Genomic DNA, 6,939 nt, shown 5'->3' on the forward strand with positions numbered 1-6,939 from the left:
TTCTTTTATGCAAAGGATTTGATTTAAAGGCTAAATAAGTTGTTTGATTCTTTACAGAAAATGCCTCCCAGAAGAAATACCTGCACCAACACCCAGAATGAAAAAACCAACAACAACAATAACAACCAAGATGATACCAACCAGAATGCAAACCCAGGACCCATAGACCCAGCAATAGCCCAGATTCTTCAAATCTTGGCTCAAAAATAGTTCACCTGACATAACAGCAACAAAGACAAACCAATCCCCAGGTAACTTTCAAAACTTTTCAGGCGGTAAACCCACCAGAATTCAAGGGTTCCTTAGATTAGATTGAAGCGAATGTTTGGTTAAAGGAAATAGAGAAGTCATTTACTTTAGTTAAAGTAAAGGAAGAACATAAGGTGGAGTTGTAAGTTATTATTTAAAGAATGAGCCACCTATTGGTGGGAGACTGTGAAGACATTGGAAGGTACAAATGTTATTACTTGGGAGAGGTTCAAAGGATTGTTTTTAGAAAAAGTATTTTCCTCAGTTTATTCAGGATCAGATGGAGCTGAAGTTTTTAGAGCTAAAGCAAGGAAATATGTCGGTAGCTGATTATGAAAGTAAGTTTAAAGAATTGTCAAGGTATGTGCCATCATATGTAGATACTGACAGGAAGAAGGCCAAAAGATTTCAGCAAGGTCCGAAGCCATGGATTAGAGGGAAGGTAGCTATATTTGAATTGGATACCTATGCAGGAGTTGTATAGAAGGCCATGATTGCAGAAACTGAGAGTGAGATGTCACAGAAAGAAAAGGAAAGTAAGAAGAGGAAGTTTGAAGGAAATGAAGGACAGTCACAACCAGGGAAGTTTCCAAATATTAAGAAGGGCAAGTTTCATCTAGGGAGAAATTTTAATTTCAAAATCAAAATACAGGCGACGGAGGTCAAGGTAACCGTCCAGTCAATGTGAATCAGCCGAATCAGTTGAGGCTAACTTTTCCAGATTGTCAGGTATGTGGGAAGAAGCACGGAGGAATTTGTAATAAGTTGAACGTGGTTTGTTTCAAGTGTAATCAGAAATGGCACTATTCGAGGGAGTGCCACAATCAACCAGCGAGAGAACCAGTAAACAAGGATCAGCCTACTCGGAATCCAACGGTTAAGATTCAGCTATTGGATTTACATGCTTTAAATGTGGAAAGCCAGGACATATAGCCAGGGATTGCAAGACACCAGCCTCAGTCAGTAATGCATTAAGAATTATGGGATCTACTCCAGCAGTGAATGAGACTCCAAGGGCTAGAGTTTTTAATATGTCTATGAAGGACGCTATCCAGGATATTGATGTCGTGGCAGGTACGCTTAATGTGAATTCTTTATATGTCAAAGTGTTAATAGATTCGGGAGCAACTCGATCGTTTATTTCTCAAGATTTTGTTAGTAAGTTAAACTATTCAGTTGAGTATTTAAATGAAATAATGACTGTGGAATTAGAAAATCAAGAACGTGTATCTGTTAATCAAGTTTGTGGGAATTGTGAGATTGAGATTTCTGGTAATAAGTTTTATGTAGATTTGATACCAATTAAGCTAGGAGAGTTTGGCATTATCTTAGGAATGGATTAGTTATCTAAGCACGATGCTCAGATAGATTGTCGAAATAAGAAGGTAATGGTGAAGACGCCAGATCAGAGGATAGTAACGTTTAAGGGCCAGAAGCAAGCAAAGAAGTTTTTAATGATGATTTAAGCTAAAAAGTTACTACGGCAAGGATGCGAGCATTTCGTTGCTTATGTGATTGATAGAAGTCAGGAGCCAGCAAAACTTGAAGATATTCTGGTAGTCAATGAATTTCCAGACGTGTTTCCCGATGAGTTACCAGGACTTCCTCCAGACAGAGAAATTGAGTTTGCGATCGACTTAGCACCTGGAACGGAACCAGTATACAAGGCCCCGTATAGAATGGCGCCCGTTGAGATGAATGAACTAGCAAAGCAATTGCAAGAATTGTTAGAGAAAGGAGTAATCAGACCCAGTGTATCCCCGTGGGGTGCACCAGTGTTATTTGTCAAAAAGAAGGATGGAAGCATGAGACTGTGCATCGATTATCGGGAGCTCAACAAGCTTATAATCAAGAACAAGTATCCGTTACCCAGAATTGATGATTTGTTTGACCAGTTCAAAGGATCCAAGTACTTCTCCAAGATCGATTTGAGATCGGGATATCACCAACTAAAGATTAAGCCAGAGGATATACCAAAGACAACTTTCAGGACAAGGTATGGACATTATGAATTTTTAGTGATGTCTTTTGGATTAACCAATGCCCCGACAGCATTCATGGACCTGATGAATAGAATTTTCAAGGAATACTTGGACAAGTTTGTTATTGTGTTTATAGATAATATTTTGATTTATTCAAAGACATAAGAGGATCATGCAGAACATGTGAGGAGATCTTTGGAGATTTTAAGGAAGAAAAATTTATATGCTAAATTCTCGAAGTGTGAGTTTTGGTTACAGGAAGTCCAATTCTTAGGACACATAGTCAGTAATGAAGGGATCAAAGTGGACCCAGCGAAGATTGAAGCAATTATAAATTAGGAAAGACCGAGAACACCAATAGAGGTAAGAAGTTTCTTAGGATTAGCAAGATATTATCACCGATTTGTTCAAAATTTCTCAAGGATTGCAAAACCATTGACAAAGCTTACACGGAAAAATGAAAAGTTGATATGGAACGATAAATGTGAAGAAAGCTTTCAGGAATTGAAGCAAAGATTAATCACGACACCTGTTTTGTCACTTCCAGACGATCAAGGGAATTTCATAGTCTATAGCGATGCTTATCATAAAGGACTCAGATGCGTTCTGATGCAGCACGATACAGTTATTGCGTATGCATCAAGGTAATTGAAACCACATGAACAGAAGTACCCTACTCATGATTTGGAGCTAGCAGCCATAGTTTTCGCTTTGAAGATTTGGAGACATTATCTATATGGAGAGAAATGCGAGATTTATAAGGATCACAAAAGCTTGAAGTACATATTCACACTGAAGGAGCTTAATATGAGACAAAGAAGATGGTTAGAGTTGATTAAGGATTATGATTGCACGATTAACTATCATCCCGGTAAAGTAAATGTTGTAGCGGACGCGTTAAGTCGGAAAGAAAAGTCGATTGTGTTATCAATACCCGAAGAGATATACAATGAATTTCAGAAACTGGAACTGGAGATTGAAGTTTACAAGCCTGATGAAGCAAAAGTGTATGACTTTCCAGCCGGAGTTATTAGAGAAGATAAGGAAGTGTCAGGAGGAGGTAATGGATCAGGACATTAACCGTTTGGTAGGTGAGGAATTATGCACGCAAAAGGACGATCAAGGTATTCTTAGGTTTTCTTATAGAATTTGGATTCCACCAGTGACGGAGTTGAAGAATGAAATTTTACAGGAAGCTCATAATTCAAGGTATTCAATCCATCCAGGAAGTACCAAGATGTACAGAGATTTAAAGGAAAATTATTGGTGGCCCGATATGGAGAGGGAAATTGCAGAATGGGTTAGAAGATGTTATATATGCCAGAGAGTTAAAGCAGAACATCAGAGACCTAGTGGATTATTGCAGCCATTAGAGATTCCAGAGTGGAATTTGGAGCATATTGCCATGGATTTCATAGTCGGATTACCAAGAACAAAAGCTAATCATGATGCCATTTGGGTTATAGTGGACAGACTTACCAATTCAGCACATTTTCTGCCTATAAATGAAAGATTTTCACTAGACAAGTTAGTCCATATGTACCTGAAGGAAATTGTAGTTCGTCATGGAGTCCCTGTGTCTATCGTATCCGATCGAGATCCGAGATTTAATTCGAGATTTTGGAAAAGTTTTCAAGAATGTTTGAGAACGAGACTGAATATGAGTACGGCTTACCATCAACAGACGGATGGCCAAAGCGAAAGAATAATCCAGATAATCGAAGACATGTTACGTGTTTGTGCTATTGATTTCAAAGGAAGTTGGGACGAGCATTTACCCTTGGTAGAATTTTCTTACAACAACAATTATCATGCCGGTAGTGGGATGCCACCCTATGAAGCTCTTTATGGACGCAAATGTCGATCTCCTGTATATTGAGATGAAGTAGGAGAACGCAAAATACTTGGACCTGAATTAGTGCAACGGATGAAGAAAGTTGTTGAAGTTATCCAGAAGAGATTGATAGCAGCACAAGACCGTCAAAGGAAGTATGCAGATCAATCAAGGAAGATATGGAATTCGAAGAAGGAAATCTGGTATTACTGAAAGTATCACCGTGGAAAGGATTGACAAGATTCGGGAAGAAAGGAAAACTGGGCCCTAGATATGTCGGATTTTGAGATTCTAAAGCGTGTTGGCAAAGTAGCTTACGAGTTGGAGTTACCTCCGCACATGGAGCACATTCACAATGTTTTTCATGTATCGATGCTTAAGAAGTATAATCCAGACTCCAGGCATGTAATCGAATACGAGCCAATAGAGCTTCAAACAGATTTATCATATGTAGAGAGTCTGATAGAGATTCTAGAAGAAAGAGAGAAAGTGTTAAGGAATAAAGTGGTAAAATTAGTAAGAGTACTGTGGAGAAACCCAAAGGTTGAAGAGTCAACCTGGGAATTAGAAAGTGATATGAGAGAAAAATACCCTCATTTGTTTTCTTAGGAGATTCTGAGGACAGGATCCTTTTAACGGGGGAAGGATGTAATATCTGGGATATATCGTGTAATTATTTTATAAATAAATAAATATTATGCATGTTCCGTGTTTATTCTGTGAAGTATTTATTAAGTGGTATATGTGCTTGGATGTTTAAAAATAATATAAATTGAGTATTTTAATTTTTATATGTCCAAAATAAAATATAGATAATTATCATATCTTCCTATTTATTTTTATGTTGATTTATGATTTTATAGGAAATTTATAGATTAAATAAATTCTTTTTCCGAGTATTTATAAACTATTTAATTTAAACGGGAACCAGTCGAATTCACTCGTTTTTACGTTTTTACCCGAAACTCTTCCGAGAACTCCTTCCTAACCTAATTGCAATATTCCGAGCATTTTCCATGTTTCGACTTTTTCGATCCGGCGTACGGTTTGTCCTGTGCGGGTCCCGGCGTAATATTTTCGATACATTATTCGTTTCGGTAAATCAATAAAACTCATTTTTTCGATAAACGGGATCTTTTTATTAAACTATTATAATTATCAACTCGTAATACGTGTAACCAGGTGCTGAGACCAAGACCGCAGTACAAATTATACTGATTTTGATAATTATCCCAAAAACCAGTACCGTTTGGATCTGTTTTATAAGTAAACGTACTATTTATATCCGGAATGATCCAACGGGATACTAATTTTCCGTAATTTTAAATAGCCTTTACCGTATTTATTTCGTACCGAAAATCATTTGCAAACAGTAATTATATAATTGTAAGAGAAAATACTATATTCATATAACCTTTCAAGAATCAAACTGCAAATCGGAGGTGTTATTGATCTTTGTTTGGAAAGCTCGAGTAACCAAATCGAAGGGTTTAAGGAGTACTATCAGAATTTGTGCTTCATATCACTGCAAAATCAAGGGTTTCTTTTCTATAATTTTTATTAATTTCGAATTATTTTGATTAAAAATATGAATTTTTGTACGAATGACTGTTTGAATGATTTGATGCTTGCATGTTGTAGACCTTGTTTTCCTGATGATTTTGATATGTCATATGACTGATTTGGAGTTCAATAACATGTTCAAAATTGAGTTTGATTTTTGAATTTTGAAATTAGGGTTTATAACCCATATGAATGTTCTTAATTGAAATTTAAGGCTTTTTGTTCCAGGGGTTATTAGATGTTCTAGATGGGTGGGTTTTGTTCCCCTTGAAATTTGTAATCGATTGGTGTATATCGTTAACAGACGATCCCTGGTTCGAAGGGAGTTGTATTTTAAAGTTTTCGTCGAGCTCGCCGGAAACGGCGAGTTTCTTGAGCATTTTCCGGCCAATTCTGAAATAGGTTATGTGTTTTGATTACTTATAAGTTCCTGGTGGTCTGTGCTTTAATTCTGGAGAGTTTAGTGGTCTGAGGTGGCCGGGATCGTGTTCTCCGGCCACACTCCGGCGAAGTCGACGGCGGGGCTGGCAAAATTGCAAACAGGCCCCTGTAGTTTTAAAAACGATACAGTTTGGTTCCCCAGGTTTCCAGAACTTGCAAATTTAGGATTCCTGTTTATAAATTATTTAAAAATCATATTTTCTAATTAATTATAAAAAATTCATTTTTAATTTCTGAAAATTCCAAAAATTATTATTTTAATTCTAAAAATTATTTAATTCAAAAATAAATCTGAATTAATTAGTTAATTAATTTTAGTTAATAATTAAATAGTTAATTGGTCAATTAAATTGTAAATTAATTGATTAATTGATTTAATTAATTATTAATTGATTTTAATTATAATTTAATTAGATTAATTATTTATTAATGATTTAAAAATTCCGAAAAAATAGTTTTGAGCTTTAAAATATTATTTTAAATTGTTTTCAAGGCTCGATAATTATTAAAAAATTATTTTAAAGCCAGATGTGGCCAACCGAACCCTGTTTATTGCTTTAAAACCTATCCAACGACCCGTTTTGACTCCGAAAAATGTTTTAAAAATCATATTAAATACCCGAAAGATGTTATGACCCGAGACTTCCTTATAAATGAAATTCATGATTGCCTAACATGCTATATGCTATATGTGACTTGTTTGTTTGACTGTCGGTTTATACGTTCAATGTTTACTTATTTTTGGTATAACTTTCAATCCGTTAGTCGGATTTGGGTAAAACGAATGGTAGATAGAAGTGTATACCAAACAGAATCGTATGAGTTGAGTATTGATAGATACTTATGTTATGTGAGCAGAAGAGGCAAGGT

The sequence above is a fragment of the Apium graveolens genome, chromosome 7 (genome assembly GCF_009905375.1).
Source record: "Apium graveolens cultivar Ventura chromosome 7, ASM990537v1, whole genome shotgun sequence".
NCBI lineage: Eukaryota > Viridiplantae > Streptophyta > Magnoliopsida > Apiales > Apiaceae > Apium > Apium graveolens.